The sequence below is a fragment of the Rhinoraja longicauda genome, chromosome 35 (genome assembly GCF_053455715.1).
Source record: "Rhinoraja longicauda isolate Sanriku21f chromosome 35, sRhiLon1.1, whole genome shotgun sequence".
Taxonomy (NCBI): domain Eukaryota; kingdom Metazoa; phylum Chordata; class Chondrichthyes; order Rajiformes; family Arhynchobatidae; genus Rhinoraja; species Rhinoraja longicauda.
In genome coordinates, this window is record NC_135987.1 from 11,509,049 (window position 1) to 11,521,879 (window position 12,831).

The window sequence follows — 12,831 nt, forward strand, 5'->3', positions numbered from 1 at the left end:
AACAAGCAGAGAACAAGAAACTGTTTTGGATGGTATAGAGGACAATAAAATGTTCCCATGTTTCTATTCCCTGCATTAATCAGACGCCATTATCTCTTATGAACACGGCTGCTATCTTTATCCAGGGGTGGGCATTGAAATTGACAAGCAATCATTTCTATTGACACTTGTGCAACTATATAAAACAATGTAACAAACAGCCAAACAAAAATAAAGTAATTGCTTCTGAAAAGGCCTTTATTTATTTAACAAATCATGCAGAAAAATCATCAATCATTTTTCTTGACTCCAATAAGCTTAGGTCCGATTACTCCAATAAAAATCCCTTCACTTCAGGAATCAACTTTGCAAACAATCTCTGAATCATCTCCAATATTACCTCTCAAACATGAGCAAAACAATACATGGTATTCCAGAAATTGAGAAAATTAGTGTTGGGGAAAGCGTCTTTGTAAAATATGGTTGAAGAGCAGAAGAGCAGCAGGAATCACAAAGCGGAAGAAGTGAGAGAGGATCTCACAAAACTCTTTGGGAGAGGAGGTGAACTTCTTCAAAGTACCTTGAGGAGATTTGGAGAGTGGAGCAGTAAAATGGAGACACAAGGAACAGCAGATACTTGTTTAAAGAAAAAGACAGTGTTGAAGCGACTCAGCAGGTCATGCAGCATCTCTGGATGTGGTCTTGCCAGCAATTGGAGAAAAACTCCCTCCTTTCATAATCCATTCCTCTTCCAAAGTTCTGTTTTTCCAATTGTGACTTATTTCTCAGGAAATAAGCGTTTGAGAAAAAAAGGAGTTTTATTAACTTGCTTTATTAACTACTTTACGATTTTTGTTTTAGCCCCAAGTTTCTCTGCTTCGCAACCTCACTAAGAAGTTGCTATGTACAAGCTAATTTGTTAGTTACCCACGTATTTGGGAAGTTCTCCATCACTTCTATTTCTTTAAAAATTGCTTCATAACTGTGTAGAGCAGAAAATCACATTGTTTTTTTTTAAATTATGACGATACAAAGTGGTTGTGGCAAAAATCAGCTGCAGGGAAGAAGCCTGAGACACATTATTGAAGGATTACTAAATACACCAGACAACGGATCAGACCCTCATTGTCAACGACCATCACATGGACCTGAATTAACAGCTATTAAAAACGGCCCTTATACATATAATATTTTATTATTCAAATCTTGTGCTAACACCATACAAGCTTCCATTTATTTAACAAAAAAAATACAACAACTGGTATTAAACCTAATTGAAAACCAACACAAAACATTAGAACAAGTATATATAGCCAGTTCATCAAAATGGTCAAAAAACAAACGAGTCCTAAAGGAATCATCAAGGTTAAATGTGATCAAGACGATAACTGCAAAACATTTGAGTCTTACTACTCAGCAGAATGCTCACAAAGAGTTCCAGAAATCTAACATTTGCCTGAAATATACATTTGTCTGAACTAATTAGTAACTGTCCTCTGGGAAGATGAAGTGTTAAGTGGGTCAAGGTGATTGCAAAATGTCTCAGCAACAGATATTAAGGAGACATTACTATGCTCAGGCAATTTAGGTTCACAATTTAGATAATCTCCTGGAATCAGATATATTGCTTTAAATGTGGAATCTTTATCTACTGCTCATTCAAAATTTCAAAAAAGCTCTGCTGTCATCACTTTTCTGAATATAAACCATTATTTCTCCTTTTCCTTATGTCCTAACCTCAAAAATCAATTTCTACCACTGATGCAGATGGAGCTTTGCCACAATAACTTCCTGTCTGACGCAGTACATTGTTATCTTACTGCTCTCAACTAGACATCACTGAAACAGACATTTGCATTAATGAAAAGCTTCACACTGTAATACCTTCGAGCCATCTCTGCCTGGGCCTGAAGTTCTGTCCAGGCAAACAATTGTAAACAATATCCATGTACAAAATAGAGATTATCCTCCCTATAACAGCAGACAATAAATTACACATTTGTCAGTAAATTAACATTCACTTTAAGAACCATAATCCAATATGTAGTGTTTCAGACACACAACCCCAAAATTATATTTATTTAAATGTCCTACCTTAGTTCAGTAAGCCGAAGCCTTACATTAGTTATGAGAGAAAAGGGGAGATGGCTGAGAGGAGATGGGACAGAGAGGCAGGGCGACAAGAAAGAGGGATGACTAAGTCTTTCATTTAAGTTTCAATCAAACAGGAAGTGCCTCAGCCCTTGAACAAAAGTGATACAATAAGCAAAAAAATGAACGATCCTGCATTGCTGTCATCCTGCTGCCTTCCCTTGACCTCAATTTGACTCTCCCGTGGTCCATCATTATTAAAACAGCAGGGTAAAATGTGAGGTGAAGCATGAAGAGTGTTCAGGGGAGTTGCCTTTTCAGGAGTGGGAGAAAAGAGGATAATGTGAAGAATGTGCAGCAGAACCCTCAGACAGAAAAGGGACCGTGTCAGAGGGAAGTGGGTGTAGGTGAACAGGTAAAGAGCTATCATTAAGGAGGATGAAGAAATGGGACCAGAAAGCAATTTGGCGATGCAAGAGAGGGAGGATGGGTGAGAATTATATGGAGAGTTGGAAGGATGTAGGAAATGTACGGAGTGTAGAAATTTGGAACAAAGGGATATAGGGATGAGGTATGATGGAGTAAGGGGTTGTGCAGGAGAAGAATGGGAAAGGGGATGTATGGGGAAGAAGATATGATAGGAGAAGCAGGATGTGCGAGGGGAGGGAAAATGGGAGAAGCAGGATGTGCGAGGAGAGGGGGATGAAGATGGAAGGGGGAAATGAAACATGAGAGTGGGGTGATGTATGAAGGGTGAGGGGATGTATGAAGGGAGAGGGAAAATGGGAGAGGGGGATGTAGGGGGGTGAGGATGAGGAGGGGGTGAGGATGGGGAGGGGGGTGAGAATGAGAGGGGGTGAGGATGGGAGAGGTGGGTGAGGATGGGAGAGGTGGGTGAGGATGGGAGGTGGGTGAGGATGGGAGAGGATGGGAGAGGTGGGTGAGGATGGGAGAGGTGGGTGAGGATGGGAGCTGGGGGGTGAGGATGGGAGAGGGGGTGAGGATGGGAGAGGGGGAATAATGGGAGAGGGGGGATAATGGGAGAGGGGGGATAATGGGAGAGGAGGGATAATGGGAGAGGGGGGATAATGGGAGACGGGGGTGAGGATGGGAGAGGGGGTGAGGATGGGAGAGGGGGGTGAGGATGGGAGAGGGAGGATAATGGGAGATGGGGGATGAACAGGGAGAGGGGAGATAATGGGAGAGGGGGGATGAACAGGGAGAGGGGGCTGGGTGTAGAGGGAGAGGATGGGATGTCCAGGGGAGAGGAGAGCTGTTCAGTGGAGAGGGGAGATGTAGAGGGAGTGGGTGGGAAGGAGTGGATGGGAGGGAGTGGATGGGAGAGAGTGGATCAGAGAGAGGGTGGGAGAGAGAGTGGATGGGAGGGAATGGATGGGAGAGAGAGGATGGGAGAGAGAGGATGGGAGAGAGAGGATGGGAGAGAGAGGATGGGAGAGAGAGGATGGGAGAGAGAGGATGGGAGGGAATGGATGGGAGAGGGAGGATGGGAGAGGGAGGATGGGAGAGGGAGGATGGGAGAGGGAGGATGGGAGAGGGGGATGGGAGAGAGAAGATGGGAGAGAATGGATGGGAGAGGGGGGATGTAGAGGGAGAGGATGGGAGAGAGAGGATGGGAGGGAATGGATGGGAGAGAGAGGATGGGAGAGAGAGGATGGGAGAGAGAGGATGGGAGAGAGAGGACGGGAGAGAGAGGGCGAGAGAGAGGGTGGGAGAGAGAGGTTGGGAGAGAGAGGATGGGAGGGAATGGATGGGAGAGAGAGGATGGGAGAGAGAGGATGGGAGAGAGAGGATGGGAGAGCGGGGATGTAGAGGGAGAGGTTGGGATCTCCAGGGGAGAGGAGAGCTGTTCAGGTGGAGGGGAGGGGAGAGGGGGAGTGTACGGGGAGAGGATGGGGGGGATCGGAGAGGGGCGGTGCCACCGGTGCTCAGGGTGAGGGTGAGAGGACGGGGCTGGACGGGGAAGGAGGATGATCGGCAGAGATATGCCCCCCTCGGCCCGAGGTACCTGTGACGCGGGGGTGTCCCCGGAGCTGAGCGTGTCCATGGCGAGGCGAGGCGAGGGGAGGGGAGGGCGGGTGTGGAGCCGGGCTGGGCTGGGCCGGGCCTCGCGCCGCCGCCGCTGCCGTTGCTCCGCCGCTCGAGCTCCGCACACAGCTGGCACTGACGTCACCGCCAACGGCGCGCATGCGTCAGCACGCCCCCGGCCAGGAGCAGTGAACAGGTGGCAGTGATGGTGGCAGTGAGGGTGGCAGTAGGACAGTGAGGGGCAGGTGGCAGTGAGGGTGGCAGTGAGGGCAGTGAGGGTGGCAGTGAATGTGGCAGTGTGGGTGAGGGCAGTGATGGTGGCAGCGAGCAGGTGGCAGTGAGGGGCAGAGGGCAGTGAGCAGGTGGCAGCGAGGGTGGCAGTGAGGGCAGTGAGGGTGGCAGTGAGGGTGGCAGTGAATGTGGCAGTGTGGGTGAGGGCAGTGATGGTGGCAGCGAGCAGGTGGCAGTGAGGGGCAGAGGGCAGTGAGCAGGTGGCAGTGAGGGTGGCAGTGAGGGCAGTGAGGGGCAGAGGGCAGGTGGCAGTGAGGGCAGTGAGGGTGGCAGTGAGGGTGGCAGTGAGGGGCAGAGGGCAGTGAGCAGGTGGCAGTGAGGGTGGCAGTGAGGGGCAGAAGGCAGTGAGCAGGTGGCAGTGAGGGTGGCAGCACAGGCAGTGAGGGTGGCAGTGAGGGTGGCACTGAGCAGGTGGCAGTGAGGGCAGTGAGGGCAGTGAGGGTCGCAGTGTGGGTGGCAGTGATGGAGGCAGTGACTGCAGTGATAGTGGCAGTGATGGTGGCAGCAATGGTGGTAGTGTTGGTGGCCTTGATAGTGTCAGTGAGGGAGGCAGTTAGGGCAGTGATGGTGGCAGTGATGATGGCAGTGATGGTGGTAGTGAGGTTACTGATAGTGGCAATGAGGGCAGTGATCTGGCAGTGAGCCGGTGGCAGTGAGGGCAGTGATGGTGATAGTGATGGTGGCAGTGAGGGGGGCAGTGATGTGAGCAGTGAGCAGGTGGCAGTGGTGGCACTGATGGAGGCAGTGATGGTGGCAGTGATCGTGGCAGTGAGGGCAGTGATCTGGCAGAGCAGGTAGCAGTGATGGTAGCAGCGAGGGCAGTGATGGTGGCAGCGAGCAGGTGGCAGTGAGGGCAGTGATGGTGGCAGTGAGAGCAGTGATGGGGGCAGTGAGGACGGCAGCGAGCAGGTGGCAGTGAGGGCAGTGATGGCGGCAGCGAGCAGGCGGCAGTGAGGGCAGTGATGGCAGCAGTGAGGGAGCAGTGAGCAGGTGGCAGTGAGGGCAGTGTGCGGGCAGGGATGGGGCCAGAAGGGCCAGGATGATATCAGTGTTAGGGCAGGGACAGGCCAGGAGGTGTCAGTGAGAAGGCAGGGATGGGGCCAGGAGTCGTTGGCAACAGTGGGAGAAGGGCTGGGGGTAAACCAGAGACAGGAACAGTGATTGAATGCAAGCATAAAAAAATGTAATGGATTGAGTCCATCTGTGTGAAGAAAACGTGGCGATGTTGTGTACAACAACTAGGTATTATTTATGAAGTATTTATGTTTGAATAAGGTAACATTTTTTGCTAAATTGGTTTTCACTTGTAAAATGATTGTTTAATACTTGTGTGTTTCAAAGTGATGCTTTTCTTCTTGAAACACAATATCCATCTACATGTATGATAACAAAATGTTCAGATGTGTCATTAAGTTACAGGTACTATGTGAATGTTAGTTATTTTGTTCTGCTGTGCAATTTCATTGCTGAATGTTCTGGATAACAACAATGAATAGTCCTAAAAAAAAGATATTGCAACAAAGTTAAGAGATGTTCTGAGAATAAGTAGTTCTTTCTTCCTTTATTTATACTGTATTAGGATGTCATTTGCAACCAGTTTTGACAACAGGGTGGAAGTTAAGGTAAATAATGTTTAATTGTCAATAGTACCAACAACAAAACAGTTAAATTCCTACTTGCCAAGCTTAAGAGGTCTGTAAACACAATAATACACAAGTATAAAACAAAAATACAATAAATCAATAATCATAACACAGGATAACTAATATAGTGCAAAAAAAAACAAAGTGCATAGTGCAAACAAAGATACACTCCATTGAAGACCATAGTTGCTGAGGAGATTGTTGTGTTATCCAGTCCCTGATGATTCCCAGAAAGAAGCTGTTTTTGGCCACTGTAAATTCTCCATAGTGGTGGTGAAATAAAAGTGGGGCCAGGATGAAGTACGTCTTTGATATTGGCTGCCTTTAAAGTAACACCTCCTATAGATCCCTCCAATGGTGGACACTCTCTGTCTACCAGTCTCCGCTCTTTTTGTTCCTGGGTGTTTGAGCTAAAGAACCAGGCCATGATGCAACCAGCCAGTATTCTCTCTACCATGCATCTTTTGAAGTTTGATAAAGTATTCTTTGACACACCCCATCTTCTCAATATTCTAAGGAAGTAGAGGCATTGATGAGCTTTATTTGAGATTGCATTCATGTGGTGGATAATGGACAGATATTCAGAGATATGCATACCCAGGAACTTAAAGCTGTTAACTTTCTCCACCGCTGTCTTATCAATGAAGACAAGGTCATGGATCCCTGATCTTACCTTACTGAAGTCAACAATCAGCTCCTTGCTCTTATGGACTTTAAGAACAATATTGTTATTCTAGCACAATTGAGTCAGATTTTCAATCTCCCTCCTGTACTCTAATTCATCATTACCTGTTATTTGTCCAACAACAGGTGTATGGCTAGTGCAGGAAGCATCAGTAGTCCAGCCATTGATGTAGCCCGGAGGAATAGTCGGGAAGTGGTACGGGGAATGGTTTGGAGCAGGGACTGTTCCATGTAGCCAATAAAAAGGAATTAAGTTAGGGCTCTGACTGCATTTGTGCTGCCTCCTGCACCTGTGGAACTCAGCAATTTTATTACGTTTCCTCGTAACTTCCACCCTGTTCTCAAATTACCATTTCTGACCCTTCTCTCCCTCTTCTAGATCACTCTGTCTCCATATCAGAAGCAAACTATGCACTGACATTTACTATAAGCCTTCCTTCCATCCAGCCCATCTTCACGGTGCATCGTATGAGGAAAGCTGGACTCACCCTGGCCATTTTCCCTTTCTCTCTACGACCTGGTAAACAATACTGGAAATGTCTAAATTTAAGAACAACTTCTTCCACACTGTTCTGGGACTCTTTGAACCATTCGCCTCTTTCACACACCTTTCCCAGAGGTGCTGCCACTCTACCTCATTCAGTTATTCTGTTATTGTACTTTTGAACTAATTGGATGTTCCAATCTTTCCTCATTCTGCGTTTACCTTCCTAAAATGTGTTTTCTCCATTCCCCCTCCTTCCGGTCCTACCATGTTTGTTCCCTTTCCCATACCCAACCTTCCTGCAGACCCTCATCACCCATTTTTCTCTCCTTACCCCGACCAATTCCATTCAACTACCAAATGCACATTTTACCCACAGGGTTCTGCATTCACACCCCTCTGGTCGTGGTTCCATCTGCCTTTCATCTGTCCCCTCATGGTTCCCATTATCAGTCTCCTTACTTCTCAGAAGATAGACACAAAAAGCTGGAGTAACACAGCAGAACAGGCAGCATCTCTGGAGAGAAGGAATGCGTGATGTTTCGGGTTGAGATCCTTCTTCAGAGTCTGAAGGTGGGTCTCGACCCGAAACATCACCCATTCCTTCTCTCCAGAGATGCTGCCTGTCCTGCTGAGTCACCAGCTTTTTGTGTCTACTGTTTAAAGCAGCATCTGCAGTTCCTTCTTACACACTCCTTATTTCTCAGATTCCACACATACAGCCTTTGTGTTCCTCCTTATCACCATCTTCTCCCTCCCCTTACCCCATCTGGCTCCATCTGCCTTTTTTTTCTTTAGTCTTTCTCCATTTATAATGCACCTGCCTCCACCTCTGAAAACTACCCTTCACCCACCCCTCCTCAGATCACCAATGAACTGTGGATCCTGTCACACAACTGCCCCTCTCCTCTTTATTTTGGCTATTTCCCCCCCTCTGCAGTCTCAACCCAAAATGTTGACAATTCCTCTCCCCTCTCCCCCAATCCAAGGATGCTGATCCACCCATTAAGTCCCTCCAGCAGACAGTGTATTGCTTCTTTTCCAGCATTTGTAATTTCTAGTGTTTTCAATACTGAGATTTGTATTATAAGAAAATAACTGCAGATGCTGGTACAAATCGATTTATTCACAAAATGCTGGAGTAACTCAGCAGGTCGGGCAGCATCTCGGGAGAGAAGGAATGGGTGACGTTTCGGGTCGAGACCCTTCTTCGATTGTATTGATTGAGATACCAATCTACTGGTTATATGGTTAACTCAAGGATTAATGGTCTAGTGGTCTTGATTTTAAAGATCCTAAAATAAGATTTCAAATCCCACTGTAACAGAAGAGGATTTATTTTTGTTTTCTAATATCATCTTGACATAGTGACCCTAATGGAAACCTGGTGGCTTACTCCTGCTGTTATATTTTGTGTTCTTTGACAGAACTATTTTATCTACCCAGTTTAACCTTTCAAGAATGTGATTGTCAATAATCTACTGAAATGCCAGCAAGCCACTTGGTTGTGCAACAAAGGATAACAATAAAATGAGGATATCCCTGTAGGAGTAACCATCGTGTTCATATGGTGAAGGTGAAGAGGGCAGCTCACTGTTACCTTGCCATGGGCAATAAAGCAAGGACACTACATGCTAACCGAGCTGGTGATACCCACAATTTGTGAACGTTTATTCATAAAACATTACCTCTTGATTTGACACAAGGAAGCAGAAAGGAAATAAAAAACATTAAATAATTTTCTCCATTAACACTATAGGGTTTGGAGAAAGAAGTGATCATAAATAAATCACTTTTCTTTTCATTAATAAAATTGCCAATGATTCAGTGCAAAACTCGTTGCAGTTTGATCTAGAGCGTTATTTATGATGAATTATTTACTGACAACATTATTTATAAAACAAATATTCATCTTCCTCTCACAAAATAATTTTCAGTTTTCAGTTTTAAGTTATTGTTTTCACTATTTGATTTTGTAAAGTTCTGAAAATATTATGGGAAGTAATTTGGATTTTGAGAGCAAAGATGAGATTCTCAAATTACTGCTCCACCAATAAATAACTTCAGGATGAATCATGGACTATGCTCCCATCCTTATAAATTAAGTCACATTATGAACAAGGAATTACAGTTAGTAGTCCAGGCCCATGCCATCTGAAAAAGAGCTATCCACCTGACTCCTGATTATATAGTGACTTGAACACAAATAAATGTCCCAAGCCATTACATTACTGTGTGATTAAAACAATTTCTGGGAAGGGAATGATTGGTATAAAATAACAAGTTTCATATTGGGGAGACTTTGATCGAGGGAGGGGGACACGCAGAGTGGGAAAAACATAGGGGGATGTGCAAACCCAATGTTATCAAATGGAGACTATCTGAGCAAATCCACTGAAGAAGGGTCTCGACCCAAAACGTCACACATTCCTTCTCTCCAGAGATGCTGCCTGACCTGCTGAGTTACTCCAGCATTTTGTGATACCTTCGATTTGTACCAGCATCTGCAGTTATTTTCCTAAACATCCTGAGCAAATCCACCTGTCTTTTATTGATCCTATTGCCGCTCTGAATTGCATTATGTTTTAATCAGCTGTATTTTTCTCTGTTAAAGGATAGTAAAACAGCCTAGTTCTTGAATAAATTTCAACAAAGACTCCAAAATAAAAATAGAACATACCCACTATTCCTCTATTAAGCTTCCATCAATTATTTACTGACAACATTACTTATAAAATGAATATAAACATTGCCTGCACTGAGGCAGCTCACACAACTAATGGCCCAGACGTTGCTAAAGAAGAAATGTGTTGAAGACATTGGGGATTATTCATGCATAAGTCATTCTACAACTTCTTGTGAGGAAGACATACACCATTAATTGTGAATTACCATAGGTTATTATTTAACTTAAACAGCTCTGTTCACCTTGAAGAATTGGCAACTTGCTTTCAACTGCCTTGCGAGTTTTATGAAGATGCAAATTAACTACCTATCAAAAAAATAAGAATAAATAAAACTACAAATGCTGGGAGCCTGAAATAATAAATGCTTGAAAAACTCTGGGGAATCTGAGGAAGGTGAAAGAGAATTAACAAATCATTTCAGAGACCCTCCTCAGAACCTTGTAACAACTCATCAAATTCATCGTATCCAGCAATATCTTCGATAATTGAGCAATTCAAGGCGTGAAATGCCTTTTCAGGCTATGACTTGTTGGAGATATTTTAAATTATGTTTATCTTTCCTTATCTCTCTTTCAACAATTATTTTGCTCACTTATTGATCTCCAGCACCTGATTTGATATTGAATTCACCTGCTACAAATTACATTTCCTTCTCGATCTCTGCAATGTTTAGTTCTCAATTCAAAGTAGTAATTTGCATTTTGTAAATTAAGTTGACAACATTGTTGTTCTCTTATCCATCAAGAACTATAATCCTCAGTATCATTCGAGTGAGAAAAAGGCTCCAGACTGGAACAAAACTATTTGGCTGATTGTGACCATGCAGCTGAAAAAGAGCTATCCACCCAAGTCTCGCCTTTTATTCCACAGCACAGTAAGTTGCAGCATATCTATGTTTAAATATGGCAAAGTTTTGCCCCCACTACATTTTCAGGCAATGAGTTTCAGACTCTTTCCATCTCTGGGTAAAAAAACAATCCAAACGTTTTTTTAAACCAATTACCTTAGCTACAACTATCTACTAGCAATTATCAACTTGCACGTCAAGCAAATTATTGGGCATAAAGCCATAAAACATTCATGTGCAAACAAGTTTAACAAACAAAGTTTGCTGGCAGGATGCTCACTGCAACTATATCTGCAGCTAAATAATTTTGGATCCTTTCAATTCCAGAATCACGCTTCAAAGTTCTGCACCGATAAATTGTGAAACTACAATACACTTATGCTGTAATAGAGGCTAATGCCTGTTTGTTATTTGTTCATGTTGGGAAAGCCAACATGCATATTGCATTGAACTGAGCGATTTGCAAGGCCATCTAATATGGCAATCAGGAGTTAACCACGGTGCTGCAGCTTTGCAGTCAAATTTGGATGAACAGGGGTAGGGCAACAGATAACCGTTCCATCAGAACATGAGTGAATCCGGGCGCTTCATAGTCAAAATTGCTGATCGTACTTCAATAACTGGATTCAAATTTCAGTCATGCCATGACACAATTTGAATTTGTTTATTAGTCCTGAGCTCTGCTTATCTAAAAACAGGTATGTAACCACTACACGACTACATCCTTACTGGTAACCTTGAGCTCAGAAGGCAATGGGAAAGAACATGCCACACTTAGTGGCAGAGAGGAAACACATGTTTTGGCTGGAAGCTGATAGAGCTGCTGGTGATACTGTTTCTCTTTGAATCTACAAAGGAACTTTGTTTATTGGGTGTGGACGTCACGGACAAACCCAGCGCTTTTTGCCTTTGCCTAATTGACTTTGGAAAAATTGCTGAGTCGTCATCTTAAATTGTATTCTCACAGTGCCATAGGGCAAGGAGTTTCTCAATGCACACCCATCAATGACAAATGCACAGAGATATCTTTCAAAATGAGGATGGAATGAGACTTTGAGGGAAATTTGAATGCATTGCATTACCATGCACTTATTGTCCTTGATAATAGGGGAGGCAGACTTGCAGGGTACTGTGAAAGTATGGAAATAAGTACATTGCATTATATAGATGGTACTCTCTGCAAGCATGGTGCATCAGTGGTAGTGAAGATTCACAGTGGTTAATGGGGTGCCAATCAAGTGTACGATTTTGCCTTGGATGGTGTTGACCTTCCTGAGAATTCTCAGAGCTCCGTGCACGTCTTTCAGGCGGTGGAAAGGATGTGGACTGTCATCCAAACATCTGACTGGTTCTTTTAGTCACAGTACAGGTGACTCCCACATTACACTGGCGGGAAAAGGGGGGGGGGGTGCATTCTTAGAAAACAGTCTATCTTCATAGTTTTTCTTATCACAAAGCATGTCATCTGCATGTACGACAAGAAATGAGAGTTCAAAAAACAAAATATAATTTTTGATTACTTATTTACTTTTTTCCATCAATTCTGTAACAGCAAATTTTGCTCTGTATCTCAATTTTTGGGGTCATGATTTGAGAACACGAAAGGAAAATTTTCATTACTTAAACAGCCATAATGCAGGTCAATGAAATTTTGGTTAATGTTAATACTCAAGTTGTCAATGGTAGGACCTTTGATAAAGATAATAACATTAATTATCGAGGTAGATGTTGGGCTCACTCTCATTGGAGATGCTCATTGCCTGCTCTTTGCCTGGTGAGATAGTTACTTGCTACGTATCAGGTGAAGGCAAGATCATGCCAGCTGATGGCAAGTTTTGGTGTAGGCTGCTTTTGTTTTCAGAGGAGTTGCACACAGGGTAGAATATTTTGCCATCATCATCAAACATCTCATGCCTGACCTTATAAAAAGTAGGTATTAAAGATGTTTAGGTCTATTACACTGCTCTAAGAAAATCCTGCTGTAATGTTCTGGAGAAGAGGTGCATGATTTCTAACAAGTACATCTTCCACTGCACAGTGAGTAGGAAGGAACTGCAGATACTGGTTCATACCAAAGAT

At 44.0% G+C, this 12,831-nt stretch overlaps 2 protein-coding genes across 13 annotated transcripts in view; one reads left to right on the forward strand and one right to left on the reverse strand.

Moving 5' to 3' along the window:
• The window catches only part of ccser2a (coiled-coil serine-rich protein 2a), a 356,049-nt gene extending 351,819 nt beyond the window's left edge, over positions 1–4,230 (reverse strand). For 4 of the 5 annotated variants that reach the window (XM_078428296.1, XM_078428299.1, XM_078428298.1 and 1 more), the window contains exon 1: positions 4,097–4,230. The gene's annotated coding sequence lies outside the window, so the exon portion shown is untranslated. Of the gene's footprint in view, positions 1–2,073; positions 2,347–4,096 lie in introns of those variants that run through there. The other variant, XM_078428297.1, reaches the window with a different exon arrangement.
• Positions 4,231–4,316: 86 nt separating this feature from the next.
• Positions 4,317–12,831, forward strand: part of LOC144610019 (protein NDNF-like) — a 39,562-nt gene continuing 31,047 nt past the window's right edge. For 2 of the 8 annotated variants that reach the window (XM_078428473.1, XM_078428465.1), the window contains exons 1-3: positions 4,317–5,649; positions 7,114–7,254; positions 10,651–10,779. The gene's annotated coding sequence lies outside the window, so the exon portion shown is untranslated. Of the gene's footprint in view, positions 5,683–7,113; positions 7,255–10,650; positions 10,780–12,831 lie in introns of all 8 variants that reach the window. The other 6 variants (XM_078428468.1, XM_078428470.1, XM_078428469.1 and 3 more) reach the window with 6 other exon arrangements.